General features: G+C 52.0%; 1 protein-coding gene across 8 annotated transcripts in view; it reads right to left on the bottom strand.

Moving 5' to 3' along the window:
• PMFBP1 (polyamine modulated factor 1 binding protein 1) overlaps positions 1-15,446 on the bottom strand; it is a 2,317,386-nt gene that overhangs the window by 1,338,141 nt on the left and 963,799 nt on the right. The window lies entirely within an intron of this gene.

Raw genomic sequence — 15,446 nt, 5'->3', positions numbered from 1 at the left:
GTAAATCAGATGCACAAGCGCCACCTTCATACGGTTCAGGTTATATATTGAGGTTATTGGGATACTCACTCACCCAATTTCCTTTCAGATTCCATACCAGTACAAGCGCGATCAATGGAAGATTCGCCCAAGCGGCCACCAAACTATGTTGACCCCCACCCTTTAAACTGGACTATGATCAACACCCAGCGAGTCATACCGGGTAAGCCAGCTTAGACATACCTCTTGGTACATTTGTTTTAACCCGTGAGTGCAACATCCTGACCCCCTATTCTCCCAATTCATTCCATAGGTATATGACTAGGCACAATACCTACTTAGGTTACCCCACCCTGTCCTGAAGAAGACCCGCAAGGCCAAGGTTTAAACCACCCTCATGGCCACAAGACGAGTCGAAACGCCGACGCCATTTTAACTGGCCTGGACCTCGATTTCAAACCCAACATGCCACATGGTAATATATTTCAATGCAAAATTGTAACAAAATTGAAGTTGTCTACTAATAACGTGGCTAGGCCCCAAAAGGACAGTGATTTACAACCAGTCCGATTGTTTAGTTGTATAAAGTCTTTTCCTTATGTCACTACCTTGATTATTCCTCCTCACCACTTTTGACTTGAGCACCCTTCCTTCACGCACGTTTCCCTTGGAGCAACCTCTATTGCATAAATATCAACGTACAGCAAAACGTTTTTTGATTGTTTCACCACGGACATGAAAATAAAATGTATGGTGAACTAGACTATGGTTTGTTGTACTTTTCCGTTTTTATGTTTGAATAATGTATTAAGTACAGCGAGCTGACATATTGTTCTTTAGCATGCTCAGGAAACTGTTTACTGAACATACCAAAGAGGCAAACTGATTTGCTTCTTTTCAAAATAAGGTTTAGGACCATTGTTTTTTGTATCATCCTGTACCCAGGTCCATGACCACTTTTGGATGACCCCATTTGGCGACCAGTGCCCAGGAAGACGTCAGTGAGGGTGTCATTAAATGGCAGCAGTGGCTCCGACGAAGTAGACGCCGACTAAAGCACCTCAGTGAGGAGATTAGTCTTTAGGGCCACCGTAGGGAGATCACGGTTAAGGACCTCAGCTGCCCGACGGAGCACCACTGTGTGCGAAGGCACCCTCCTCCATGATGGACGGGGGAGAAGCAAACCCTGGGTCAGCGGAGACATCAAGGCGACTGGCCTCCTCTAACTCGTCCGCCCAATCCTGCTCAGAGTCACACTGACGAGCAAGAGGGTCTTCGGACCCCTCCCAGTCGTCCTCTACCTCCGCCGTATGTGGCGCAGACCACGGCGGCAGGGATCGGGGAAGGAACAAACGGCATTGGGAACGGCACCGGGAAAGGCTCTGGATGGGGCCGAACCGGCGTTGTGTCCCAATTTGGATCCCAGGTGGGGACAAAATTGTCCGCAAACAGGGGCGGAACCAATGGCATCCACTGCGGCGCCAGAGGCAGAGCCGAGGGTAGCGATGGGGCCGGAGCCGGCAGCGTGGGACCTTGTGGTGCCGTGGCCGGAGCCAGCAGCGCTGGATCCTGAGGCACTGGGGCCCGAGCCGCCGGCCCGACAGGATCCTGATATGGGACAACAGGGTCCAAAAGCGTGCTCGCAGAAGCCCGAGGCCTAAACAGGTGGTCCATGGCAGCAAAAAACTCTTGCACCTGTGCGGGAGTCGCCGACTGACCCGGGTAGGGCGGGTAGGCAGCGGGGCTCCCAGGCTCTGAAGGAGCCGCAGGGGAAGAACCCCTGTCCCCCTCGACCACATCCGGGGACTGACGGGGGACGTCAGAGAGCGACAACGCTTCTCCAACATCTTTTTGTGTCGTCTCTCACCCAAATCCGAGGGCGAAGACTTGGAGCCTGAGGAGCGATGATGAAAAATGAAATGAATGAAATTAAAAAGGCACTTGTAAAGCGCATGGTTACCAAAAGGCCTCCCAGCGCTAAGGACCTGTTGAGAGAGTGTCCACTTTAGCTGGATGGATAAAAAAATGTTTTCAGCTGCTTATGAAAAGCCAAATGGTTTTCTTCAAGGCGAATGTAGTCGGGGAGAGTGTTCCATCTTTTGGAGGCCACATATGAGAAGCGTTGGCCTCCACTTCTGGTCCTGTAGATTCGCAGAACAGTGGCTAGACGTTTGTTTACAGAGCGAAGAGCTCAGTTGGGGTGATATGGGGCAATGAGTGACTGTAGTATAGTCGGGCTTTTCTTGGTCATGATCTTATGAGTGATACAGAGGACTTTGAACGAGATCCTCTCGGCGACAGGTAGCCAATGAAGGGAGGTTATGGCTGCTCTTGCTGACTCTCTAAGGGGAATATTCAGAAGCATTCTGGCTGCACAATTCTGGACTACCTGGAGTCCCCTTATTGTGGCCCGTGGTGACCCAGCATAAAGAGCATTAGCGTAGTCCAAGCGGGAAAGAATTAATGCTTGAACCACTAATTTCTTGGTTTCCCAGGTTAGTAGCGGAAATACTTTCCTCATCATCCTGAGCAGTCCAATGCAGCACCCTGCAAGCTTCTGGGCTTGGACTTCCATGTTTAGCTTATTGTCCAGCCAGACTCATAGGCTCTTTATCTGATCCTTGGGGGTGCGTGAAGTGCCCAGACAATTAGGCCAAATAGGAGTGTGCCCCTTTGGAAGGGGTTTTCACAAGAGCATCACTTCTGTTTTAGCTTCGTTCAGTTGCAAGAAGGAGCGTTCCATCCAGGCTGAGATATTTATAAGACAATTGGCTAGATTGTCTGGGTTGTGTCCCGTTTGGTTGAGGGATACTATCAGGTGGGTGTCGTCCGCATATGTGACGATTCGGATGCCAAAGGGCTCAACAATTTTGGCCAGGGGACTCATATTAATATTAAAAAGGGTGGGGCTCAGAGATGAGCCCTGTGGCACCCCACAATTCAGGGGCAAGCTTTTGGAGGAAGAGTCTTCCTCAAAGACCTGGAATGAGCGGCCCTCAAGGAAGGATTCCAGCCAGCTAAGTGCAACCCCTGACACCACCACTTCTCTAATCCTAGAGATAAGCAGGTGGTGGTTAATGGTGTCGAAGGCTGCACTTAGGTCTAGGAGGATGATGGCCGCTGAACTTCCTGTATCCATCACTTTTCTGGCTTCCTCCGTGACAGCGATCAAGGCTATCTCTGTGCCTTGCTGTGGTCTAAAGCCAGTTTGAGTGGAGTGAAAGCAGACACTATTCTCTAGATAGGAGGAAAATATACTGTTCACATATTTTTCTGTTTTTTTTGCGATTCCAGGTAACAAGGAAATGGGGCGTTTATTGGAGAGCACTTCAGGGTCGGCTCCTGATGGAGGCCCCGCGAGCATTGTCTAGAACGGCCCCTGGACCGAGAACGGCGCTGGGATGAGTGCCGAACCACAAGTAACTTCCAGCGCTACTTGCTCAAGGGTCACCCAAGGAAGGCCTCGCCCATATGCCCAGCATGATGTCAAACAAAGATGTCCCATGGGGAAGCAAAGGCTCCACTTCAACCGGCTCCATATGGAGAAGATCCAACAAGGGATCAGAAGGCAGAGAAACCACAAGGGGCTGAAAACGAAGAATAGCTGCCGCTCTGTGAATAGCCTGTGCGTAGGCAGCACTAGCCTCAGTTGCCATCCAGAGAGGCGACAATACCCATCAGTAGGAGATGGCTGAAGACTAACCCGTCAACTAGACAGCAAAAGTGGAGGAGCTGGAGGCAGATCCAGAGACCACGCCACACAAGGTACCTGCACCATTGGCCGAAACGGCCTGGGAAATGGGGAGTCCGGAGGAGCGTCAACCTGTGGCATAAGAGGAGGCGTAGACGCCGGTATCGACCGACACCGTGTGGGAGTCGCATCGACGTCCTGAAATAGAGGAGAAGTGGACGTCGGCACCGGCATCGACCGGGAGTCGTCTGGACGTCGACGCCCTCCAAAGGAGTCTCGAGCTGGGCGCCGTCCGATGTTGACCCCACTGCAACATGTGGGGAGCAGGGCGCCGAGCCCAGCGCCGCCTCGGACGTCAGTGCAGAAAGCCGGTCATGGCTATGCGGAGACTGACTGGGTGGGCTAGACGGGGGACTGGGAGGACTGCCTGGGCTGTGTCCTGTCTGCATCGTATCAGCTTTGAAATCGGAGTCATTGGACACAGCCGGTGTCGAGGACGAATCAGCTGGCGAGGACCGGACATGAGTGCCTTCCATCTATGGGACCCGAAGGTGCACCAGGGATAGGGGGGCCCCAAAGTAAGAGTGGAGTGCTTTAGAATAAGCCTCCATTTGGGCTTGTGTCGCTCCGGCACCCGGAAAGGGGGGGTACGGAGGAGATGACCGCCAGACCCCTGTTCCCGTCAGGGAGCGAGAACAGGTGCCAGAGCCACAGGTATGGGAGGAAGAACTCCTGGACTTACGCTTGTGTTTACCCGCCTCCGAACGACTTCTGCTGGAACGACCTCAGGAGTGGACTCTATCCCGAGAGGGAGAGCTGCGACGCGAAGGTGCAGGACCGGACAGCCGTGCGGCCAGCAATTTCATACGACGCTCCCGTAAGGACTTCTGTTTCATCCGCTGGCAATTGTCACACTCTTTGGAGTCGTGGTGCACCCCGAGGCACCACATAGAGATGGTGTGCGGGTCCGTTACCAACATCTGACATGCACAGGTCTCACACGCTTCAAAGGCCGAATGCATTGCACACTGTTCCGGGACGCCGAAGGCTTCGAAAAGACCCGAAAAACAGGTCAAGGAAAGGCTGGTTTTCCAGGATCCGCGTTAGGAAAAGGAGAAAACTGACGTCAGCCCGCCGGAGGGGTATATATGGCTCCTTTGACCTCACGTCCATGGACGACGTCAGGGCGGAGCACAGGTGCTGCTGCGGAGAGTTTTTCGGATTCAGTCTGACACCTGGGGATATTCTAAGTTAAGGAATCTGCGGCTAGACATCTCTATCAGATAAGCCAGATGTCCTCAGTCAGGCGTGCCGCCTAACGGCAACTGTCGAGGACATCACTCTGCTCTTCAAGTCTGTTGTGTCTTAGCCACATTGTTGGGCAATCGTTGCTGCATCTCTCCCGTTCACAACAGCTTGGAAGAGGAGAGCCTGGTCCTCCTCTGAGACTCGTGGCAGCCCCTGTGCAACTGTATCCCACAGCGAAAGGGACTAAGTGCTCAAGAGGAGTGGAGTGTTTATCGACTGCACTGCGAGGCTGGTGGAAGAAAAGTTCTTTTTACCAAAGCTATCCAGCCTTTTGGATTCCCTGTCCAGGGGTGCGTAAGGGAAAGCGCCACGGGAGATATGAGGCTTGGACCACCAGGCTCTGTGGAGTGGGATGGGCGGAGTGATAATCTGGGTCGCCCGGTGCAAGGCATGGCAGTGGAAATAGTTGTATTCACAGGGGCCCTTGTGCCAGGCTTGGGCCAGGCGCCCAGTAGAACGTCTGTCAAGGCCTCTTTGAAAGGCAGCAAGGGTTCTGCAGTGGAGACACCAGGCTACAGGACCTCCATCAAGACATTAGTCTTGACTGCCACCATAGGAAGCTAAGGGACCAAGACCTCCGCAGCCCTAAATACCACCAATGCAAAAGAAGCCCCCTCCACCTTAGCCAGGTTAGGAGGAGACAGAATGCCAGGCTCTGGGGAGGTGGCCAGGCCGCTGGCATCACCGGGTACTCATACCAGTCCAGGTCTTGATTGGCTTGCGAGATATCTAAGGGATCCTGCTACCCCTCCCAATTATCATCATCCAACCCTAGCCCTTCAGAATAGGGCAGAGTGCACAACATCAGCTTACTGGGCACCGATCTTGCGTCAGTGGATGCCCAACCGGTTCCGTGTTGTTTGGAAGAACGATGGGGAAGGCACTGCCGGTGGGTGCTGGCAAAACCAAGGGTCTCGATGTCGGACAAGGTGCTGGGGAAGGTCGGAGTGGTACGACTGGCACCGGTCCAGACTCAAGTGGATCCCGTGGCGCCAGAGGCGTGGACCCCATGAGGTCTCATTCTACTGAGCCTGAGTACCCGAAGATGAGCAGGCAGGGTCAGGTTGCCCAAATATGGCGCACATGGTGTCATAGAATTCTTTTAACAGGGCGGGGGTCGTTTCCAGAAAGGGAGGGAAATGCTGAGCCGACCTAGGCATCCGCTCCAAGCAGAACGGTCTCTAACGTCGAGACTCCTCCGTCTTGTTGCATGACAGACAGGGGGAAGTCAAAGCACGCTTCGACTTCTTGTGCTGCTTGTGATGCTTGTTAACTGACCTCGATGACTTCGATTGAGAGGAAGAAGACTCTGACCACCTGGAGCGGTGCCCGGGCCTTCCTCTTGAACGAGACTGGAAGTGAGATCGACAGGGTGATCTCCGTGGCGCCGAACTATAATAAGCTTTATTAACCGCTCCCTCAAAGCCTTCAGGGACATGACCTGGCAGTCGGAGCACAAATTTGTGTTGTGGTCGCACTCCAGGCACCAAAGACACACCAGATCGGGTCCGGGACAGACATGGTGTTGTGACAGGCGCCGCATGGCTTGAACCCCGAGGTTTTCTTACTGGGCATGCCTACACACCAAAAGGACTCGACAAAAAGTCAAATAAAGTCTGTCAAAAAGTGACGGGGTAGCTCTCTTCAACAGACCTGCACTGGCTGGGACGGAAAGAAAAGAACAGACGTCAGCACCCTGCCTATATAGACGATGCGGACGTCATGGCGAAGAAGATGAACTAGACGCCTACGACATCACACAGAGTCGACCGTCGCCACCTATCGGCACACAGGGATACTGCTATCAAAAATCTTACGGAGCCAGCCTGATGCCTGGAAGTTTTAAGGTACGGATTCTGCCGCTAGGTGTCTCTATCAGATGGTACACATTAACTGACCACGCGTCTTACCCACTTGCATCCTGGAGGTTCTGCATTGTCTTTGCAATCTGATCTACTTTATTACTGTAGGATTCAATATAACATACCTGGCCTCCTAATACTTAACAACCAAATCACCTATGCCAAACTGATCTTCTCAAAATGATGAACTTTCATCTGTACTTGGAATAGGCTGTGCAAACTCTAGAACTAGTCTAGAAAACACCTATCTACCCTATCGAATGCCTTTTCGGCATCTACAGACAGCAATATGGCGTCCATCCCTATGTAGTGTGCATTGTCTACTAGGTGTATGAGGCGTTTAGTGTTATCACTGCATTGTCTGCTCGAGAATGAAGCCAGATTGATCTGATTCAATGATGGCAGGCAACCGTGGTCCAAGTCTAGATGCGAGGACCCCTGTAAAAAGTTTTAAGTCTAGATTGAGTAGGGAGATCGGCCAGTAGGCGGCGCAGTGGGTGGCGTCTTTCCCTGGTTTGGGTAAGACTATTATATCCGCTTCTAGCATATCTGAAGGTATGTAACCGGATCCCTGAAAAGAATTTAAAAGGCGGGTTAAAATCGGCGCTAGGAGTGGGCAAAAAGTTTTATAAAAACCGTCCGAGAAGCCGTCCGACCCCGGAGATTTCAGAGGCTTGAGATGTGCGATTACGCCGACTACCTCTTCTATCCTGATAGGCACATCTAGCGTGGCTGCTCCGGCTGTGTTGAGAGCTGTCATCGCTATGTGATGTAGGTAGGTCTCTCCGTCTTTGCCTCTGCTATCTGGTCGTCGGTGCCCACCTCCTCTCCCTGAGCATTGCGGATGGTTGTGATTTTAGATCTTTGAACTCTGGCTCTGAGCTTGCTTGAGAGGAGACACTCTGTTTTAACGCCTCCTACATAGTATGTGTGTTTTAGCTGCAGGGCTGCGTACTCGGTCCTGTCTAGGTCCAGGCCTGCTAACTGCGCCCTAGCGGCCTACAGTTGCCTCCATATCCTGGGAGCCCAGTGCGACTATGCACCCTCTCGAGTTCAACCACTTTAGCCATGAGTGTTTCCCTTTTTTCTTTCAGCTCTCTGTATTCTGCCGCCGAGATGGCTATCAGTTCCCCCCGCACTACTGCTTTAAGAGCCCCCATAGCGAGGTCAAGGGTGTGTCTGGCTTATTGTTGGTGGTGAGGTAGTCAGTGATGCTCTTGTGTAACTGTTGGGACACCCCTTTTCTTTGTAGTAGGGTCTCTCGCAGTCGCCACCTCCCCCCAGTCGTCTTAGTCTGGGGGACCATTATAGTCACTAACACGGCGTCCTGGTCGGATAGTGCGGCTGGGGTGATGTCCACTCCTTCGACTAGCGTGTTGATTTCGGAAGTTCCAGTAAAGTGATCTAACCTAGCGTACGTGTGGTGCACATGTGAGTAGAACGAGTAGTGAGTACTCTGAGGATGCGCCTCCTGCCATAAATCCACCAGTCCCCTGCGGGCCATCCAATTTTTCCCCTCTGCCGATATTGCCCCCTTGGAACCAAAACGGTGGCCTGATCTGTCCGTGTCTAGGTCCATGACCAGGTTAAGGTTGCCTCCCACCAGTATGTACCTTTCTCGGGGACTCAAAACCTCTGACATGGCACCCCTGAGAAAAGTTTTCTGATTTGAGTTAGGGACGAAAAGGGATCCAATGACCATGGGAGTGCCCCCCTCCCTCACACTGTATGCCAACAGCCTGCCTTTCATTTCTGCCACTTTATCACCCACCGTGCCCTGGAGGTGGCTCGCGAACAATATAGCCACCCCTGCCTTCTTGTCAGTAGTGGAGGAATAAAACTGTTGAGGAAATGCCCAGGATATAATTCTATGCCAATCTTTGGACAAGAGGTACGTTTCTTGCAGGAGACAAATCGAAGCGTCGGAGTGCTCTAAGAATGACAATAAAGCTCATCTTTTAATGGGATTATTTAGCCCCTTTACATTAAGGGTGATAACTTTCTGGGTAGATCTCATCAAAGTGGCTGCGTGAAGAGGGACAGCGTTGTCATTGGGAGTCTCCCCCTTGTAAGCACCTCTTGTGGATCTTCTCCATATGTGGCACACCAGTTCCTTCCCCCACCCGCACCTCCCCTTCCCCCCCTTCCTGAAGCCCAACAGCCCTCCCCAAACTGAGTCCCTTCCCTGTCTACTCCACTCGACACCCCCTCTTCCCCTCCCTAACCCCAACTGAACATTCCCAACAAAGTACCTTAGTCCAATGCCCGCTTACCAAGGTCGCAGATAACTGGTGAGTAATCAGGAAGAGAGTGCAACCCCGACAACCCCGGCCCCCCACCACCCCCTCCCCAGCCATCTGTGAGTCTGTGCAAGTGTGTCCCCAAGTGCAAATCCAGGTTATTCAGGAAATGAGGTGTCTCGAGTCACCGCTTCCAGGGCCGACGCCCGCTCCTGCGTCATGGTTGTCTGGTCAGGTTTCAGTTCCGCCTTGGGCGAGCGTCTGCGGCCAACTCTTTGCCATCCTCCACCCACCGGCAGCTGGGACGGACCAGGAGAGGCGTCTGGGTCACTGTGGTCGAGGCCCAGGAGCGCACAAGTCTCTCGGAGGGATCTAATCTGGTGAAGCGCGCCGTTCCATTCAAAGATCAATCGGAAAGCGTGGCCCCCAGGAATAGGTTATTCCCTTATCTCTCAAGAAGGTAGTCACTTCCTTGAATGCTTTTCTCTTTTGGAGAGTGATAGAGGCCAAGTCCTGAAAAAGAGCTATGGGCTGTCCTTGATGTTGAAGAGGCTGCTGTCGTTTCCCCTCCTGGAGGATGCGCTCCTTCAGTGGAAAATCCGGTAAGAAGGCCAGGCTGTCCGGGGGGGCTGGCGCCGGTCTTGCCAAGCCCACCCTGTGCGCACGATCGATGTGGATCTCGAAGTCTGGACCTTCGCCGAGTATCTCCCTAAATAAGCACTGTAGGCAGTGGGCAACATCCATCCCCTCCGTTTTCAATGAGACTCCACGGACCCGGATGTTATTGTGCCTTGACCTGTTTTCTAGGTCCTCTGCGTGCGCTTGCAGGTCCTCCTGTTGGTCCTTAAGGCGGAGTAGTTCCTGTTGTAGTTGTTCCAGCTCCTCGCTTCTAGTATGATCATTGTGCTCGATGGTGGCTACTCGCTCCCTCAGCTCATCGACATCGCAACGTATTTCCTTCACTTCTCCCGCTACCTCTTGCTTGAGTGTGTGAAAATCCTCCCGGAGAGTGTTAAAAAGTGTCTTTAGAAACGCTCAGGTAATCGGCACTTCCCCGTCCCCTTGTACTGCATGCTGCTTGGGGGCAAGGGGTGTATGGTTTCCTCTGTCTCCCGCTATAGGGCCTTTGATGAGCATGTCCTTTAGTGAGCGGTCCCCTTTCTTACGTGTTGTGGACATGGTGAGGCTCCCGGGCCTGATTGTCTGTTCCTGACTCCCCTCAGCGACCCCGGGACGGTCCCACAGGGGGGTCGCGCACTGGTTTAGCTACTAAACTCACCTTCTCTCCAGAGTCGCGAATTCCTCGCCATGTGTCAGCTCGCGGCAGAAGTATGCCCACTCCCGGGGGCACCGCACAGACCGTGGGACACCCCACGCTTCCAACCAAGATTTCGGGAGCTTAAAGTGCTTCAGCGGGACCGCATGCCTCCCTGTGTAATTACCCATGAGCTCTGGCTGTCCTTACCGCAAGTGGGGAGGTGGGCGGGCAAGGTCAGATCCACCACATTCACCAGCCCTTGTCGCGACATGCTGGGGGGGTCGCATGCGTGTCCCACTTTGGCCACCGGTGTCTTGGGCCTCACAAGGGGTTCCGACCCCCTTCTTTCGCCCAGGAAGGTCTCCGTGGCTCTCAGTCCAGGAGCTGGGGGGTCTCAAGAGATGTTTCGGGCTCCCCTGGATTTTATGCGCCCCGTGCCCTGTGCTCCTTGCCGGTTATGAAGTGTAGGCCAGCGCCTACTGCCGCTACGGGCTCTGTCCTTTTGCCCGAGGAGGCCCTCCAGCTGCTCCCTTTGGGGATCCTATGCAGGTCTCTGGTCCACCCCGGCTACCGCTCCTGACCTTAAGGATATCACACGCACTCTGCTATGCTGGGTGCCCCTGGGGTGTGTTATCCCCACGCCCACCTTCTGCCTTCTTCTGCGTGCCCCTGGGGGGCTGATGTCAAGGGGGCTGCTCTCGCCCCGCTCCATGCAGGTCCGACAGACCGCACGGATTACCAGCGGCCTCCCGTCACCTCCCCTCCTCTACGCTTTCTGTACGTGGCTCTTGCTGCCTGTGATAGTGCTGGGGGCCGCTGGTTCCCTCTGCCCTACTCCGTCACTGTCGCGCATATACAGGGATCCCGCGCTGTGGTCCCGCGCTGCTCTGCTAAGATGGGTGGCGCCTAGACAAAACAATGGCGCACTTCGGTATCGGGGACCGCTTTCGGGCCTGGGTCGCGAGTTGCTATGATAAACCGAAGGCAACGATAAGCGTTAACGGCATTAGCTCATGGATGTTTGACATTAGGCGAGGGACGCGGCAGGGGTGCCCGCTGTCGCCCCTCCTCTTTGCCCTCTTCATAGAACCCCTAGCAGAGCGGATTCGGGACAACCCAAATATCCCCGGCATTCCCTTTGGAGGGGAGCAACACGTAATTAGCTTGTACGCAGATGACATCTTAGCAGCGCTAGATTTACCCAAGCGGTCGGTGCCTGCTGTTCTGCGGGAATTGGAGGCATTTGGGAGGGTGTACGGCTTTAAAATGAATCTGGGGAAATCGATGCTACTACCTCTGGGTTGCAGGATAAGCGGTGCATCTTCTGAATATGGGGGCCTAACCCCATGCCATGATCCCGTACTCTGGGATAGTCCTCACACCGTCTACGGACCAGACGGTCACTCTGAACTACACGAACCTCACCTCCTAAATACACGGAGATATGAGGAGATGGCAGAAACAGCCATTGTCACTGCTCGGTCGTATCGCAGCGGTTAAGATGTCCTTCTTACCTAAAGTACTGTACATTTTTCAGACCATTCCGGTTAGCCCTCCCATGGGAATCATACGCAAGCAGCAGGAGGCAGTGCAACAATTCATATGGGCCGGAAAACGACCAAGGATGCGCAGAGACCTGTCCCACCGACCTCCAGATGAGGGCGGATTGGGGATCCCTAACAAACTACAATACTTCCAGGCGGCGCAATTGCAATACCTGGTGGAGTGGAGCCGGCCCGAATCAAAGATAGGATGGCTCTTCCAAGACAGGACGATGGCACAGCCATCACACTGGAAGATACCCTTCCTAAGGCGTCCTGACAGACCGGTCTACCTCAACAAATCTCCAATCACCCACACAGTGAAGCACGTATGGGATACTGTCGCGGTTAAGAGGGGGCTCACCTCCTTCCCTTCCCCGCTCACGATTTTATTCGACAATCCTGAATTTAAACCGGGAACGGAGTGGCGCGCGTTTTCGCAGTGGCGTACGTCAGATTGCAAATCCGCAGGCCATCTATTCGACCTAGACGGGTTCCTCCAGCTCTCCGTGCTACCACAGCTGTATGACATTAAGGATCCGAAACGCTTCCAATATTTCCAAATTAGACACTGGTTGACACACCCAGAGGTATGCCCCCTGGTAGGCAGAAAGCTGACGGCCTATGAGAAATGGCTCATTACTAAACAGTCGGACCGAAAGCTGATTACAGAGCTTTATAAGATGATTTGTCCTCCGGCTCCCTCGGTGCCTTCGGCCGGTCAGAAACGATGGGAAAGGGAGTTGGGGAGAGACCTCTTGGACAAAGAATGGCAGGCCATATACTACAGAGCAAACCACATGGCCAGGAATACGGCTAGCAGAGAAGCAGCAGTAAAATTTGCAACATATTGGTACTTAACACCAGTCAGATTGAACAGGGGTAATCTGAACCGTAGCCCTACCTGCTGGAGAGACTGCGACGAGGAGGGCACACTGACTCATCTCTTATGGGAGTGCAGGGAGGTGGCGGGGTACTGGACAGCAGTCCTCAATGACATTGACAAACAATTTGATACGGAAATTTCCCGTTTTCCAACCTATACACTTTTAGGGCTACCCAACGCACTCACATTACCACTGAAGTCACTCAGGGAGAGACATATGGGGGTAGCTATGGGAGCGGCTGTTGAGCATATCCTATCGCTTTGGGATATACAGACTCGTCCCACGCACACAGGTTGGCTGCATAAACTATGATACGTTATCGGCATGGAGCGCATACAAGCCAATCTTACCAAATCTACGGCCTCCCTTGATACTATTTGCCACCCTTTATTATCCCTGCTGGCAATGGAATTTAACGAAATCACACGCCCAAAATATCTTCGCCTCCTACGACTCACAGATAAGTCAGCACCAGAAGAAACCCCTGAAGGGTGAACATCTAGCAATTCTTACACACGGTATCTACTCACCACAAGATCATGGCACACGCAGGGAGGTGGGGTTGGATTCAGGGCCCGCCTCCATTGTTCCAAAATGGGGATACAAGAGACCTGTATTGTGGAATGGAATGGAATGGAATATGCACTTATATTGCGCATGGTTACCCGTAGGCATCCCAGCGTATTAGGATAACCAGAAATGTCATAGCCATTCAAGGGAAAAGGAAGGTTTTCAGCTGTTTCCTGAATTGTAGGTGGTTAGGTTCAAAACGGATCGATTCAGGGAGTTGATTCCATAGTTTTGACACGTGTAGCGCAAATCTGTGCCCGCCAGAGCGAGCCCGGCGAATCCTTGGGACTGTCAGCAACATTTTATGGTTGGATCTGAGGGTTCGCAGTACCGGCAGGCGTTGAAACATCGGTAGAAGGAGCGATGGCCCATTACCAGTGAGGGATTTGTGTACAGTACACAAAGATTTGAACACAATTCTCTGTTGTACAGGAAGCCAGTGAAGCTGACGAAGTGCTGGCTTAGCAGAGTCACGTCTCGCCACCTTTAGCAGTAGGCGTACTGCGCAATTCTGAACCAGCTGAAGGGTCTTAATGGTCCCCTGTGGAGCGCCCAAATAGATCGTGTTGGAATAGTCGAGTCGTGATAGAATGAGGGCTTGCACCAACGTGCGCCTAGCATCAAAAGAAAGAAGAGGGAGGATCTTCCTCAGCGTTCTGATCAAGCCATGGCAGGTGGTGACACTACCAGCTGGGTGTCGTCCGCGTAGGTTACCAAGTGGACCCCCCAGGGAAGTACAATGTCTGCCAGGGGCCTCATGTAGATGTTGAACATAGTGGGGCTCAACGAGGATCCCTGGGGGACACCATACTGCAACCCTGTCTGCTTTGAGTGCACCTCATCCTCACAGACCGCAAACGATCTGTAAGCTAAAAAAGATCGAAGCCACTCCAGGGCAGTCCCAGCTACCCCAACCGCCTTCAGTCTTTGTATCAAGATACGGTGGTTTACCTTATCGAAGGCTGCGCTGAGGTCTAACAGGATAATAGCAGCGCAGCCTCCGGAGTCCACAATCTTCCTGGCATCTTCCACCACTGCCAGGAGAGCCGTCTCAGTGCCATGTTTGCTTCTGAACCCTGTCTGAGTGGGATGTAGGGCCCCGTTACTTTCGACATATGTTGCCAATGTAGTGTTCACATGTTTTTCTGCTAATTTGCTAATACCGGGGAGAAGGGAGATAGGTCGATAATTTGCCCAATCCCCCGGATCCAAGTTAGTTTTTTTTAGCAATGCTTTAACACATGCCTGTTTCCATAAAGGGGGGACTTGTCCAACTGCCAATGAAGTGTTAATAACGTGTTGGATAACAGGTGCTATAGTCCCTGATACTAACTTGAGTACAGAGTACTGTGTCTATCTTTCTTTTGCCAGAAACGCAATAAAACAGAGTTAAACAAAAAAAAGGCTGCCAGACATGTGTAGGGCCCTGACACGCCCATATAAGCATGCTAAAAGTATTATGGGGTCCCCACCCATGGGAGGGATATATCAAAGAAAGAATCTGCTGAGGTAACAGTATCCCATAGAAGCATGATTTAGGGATTAGTTGCCGATCATGATGGTCATAAAACCTCATATAGGCCTTTATGAGGTCTTTTGACAATCCACTACGCTGTTATTTGGTACTAAGACGCACACACCTTTTAGATTTGGCATTTTACCCGTCTGGAGTCAACATTCAGGATTCTTAAGATGGAATGTGTATATATATTTCCCCTAACACCTTTCACTGTGCTCCATGTTTACTCCGTTCCGAAATAGCCTCTAGTCTCGTCAACATGAATTTGTTCTTATTCTCGATGCAATAATCGTTTCATAATGCAAGTAAACCTAATGTCAAACATATCTTGGACAACAAATACTTAAACATCTACATTACAAGCGTATTTCAAGAGACTAAAATGTATGTGTACTAGCATAGTACGGTTGTTGTCAAGCTATCCTAAACTTCTCTTAAAACTATTGCTTTGCTTGAAAGTTTTATAAAGATCAATATTTGAAATACAGAATTAATTAATGTGATTTTCAAGTGAGTTGTACAATTAATAAATCATGCAAAAAAGCATACGGTTCACATGATCAGACATAAAAACAAACTGCAGCTATTAGA

Source organism: Lissotriton helveticus, chromosome 12 (genome assembly GCF_964261635.1).
Source record: "Lissotriton helveticus chromosome 12, aLisHel1.1, whole genome shotgun sequence".
Lineage (NCBI taxonomy): Eukaryota > Metazoa > Chordata > Amphibia > Caudata > Salamandridae > Lissotriton > Lissotriton helveticus.
Note: the sequence above shows the minus strand (reverse complement) of the source record. Positions and strands in the feature narration are given on the sequence as shown.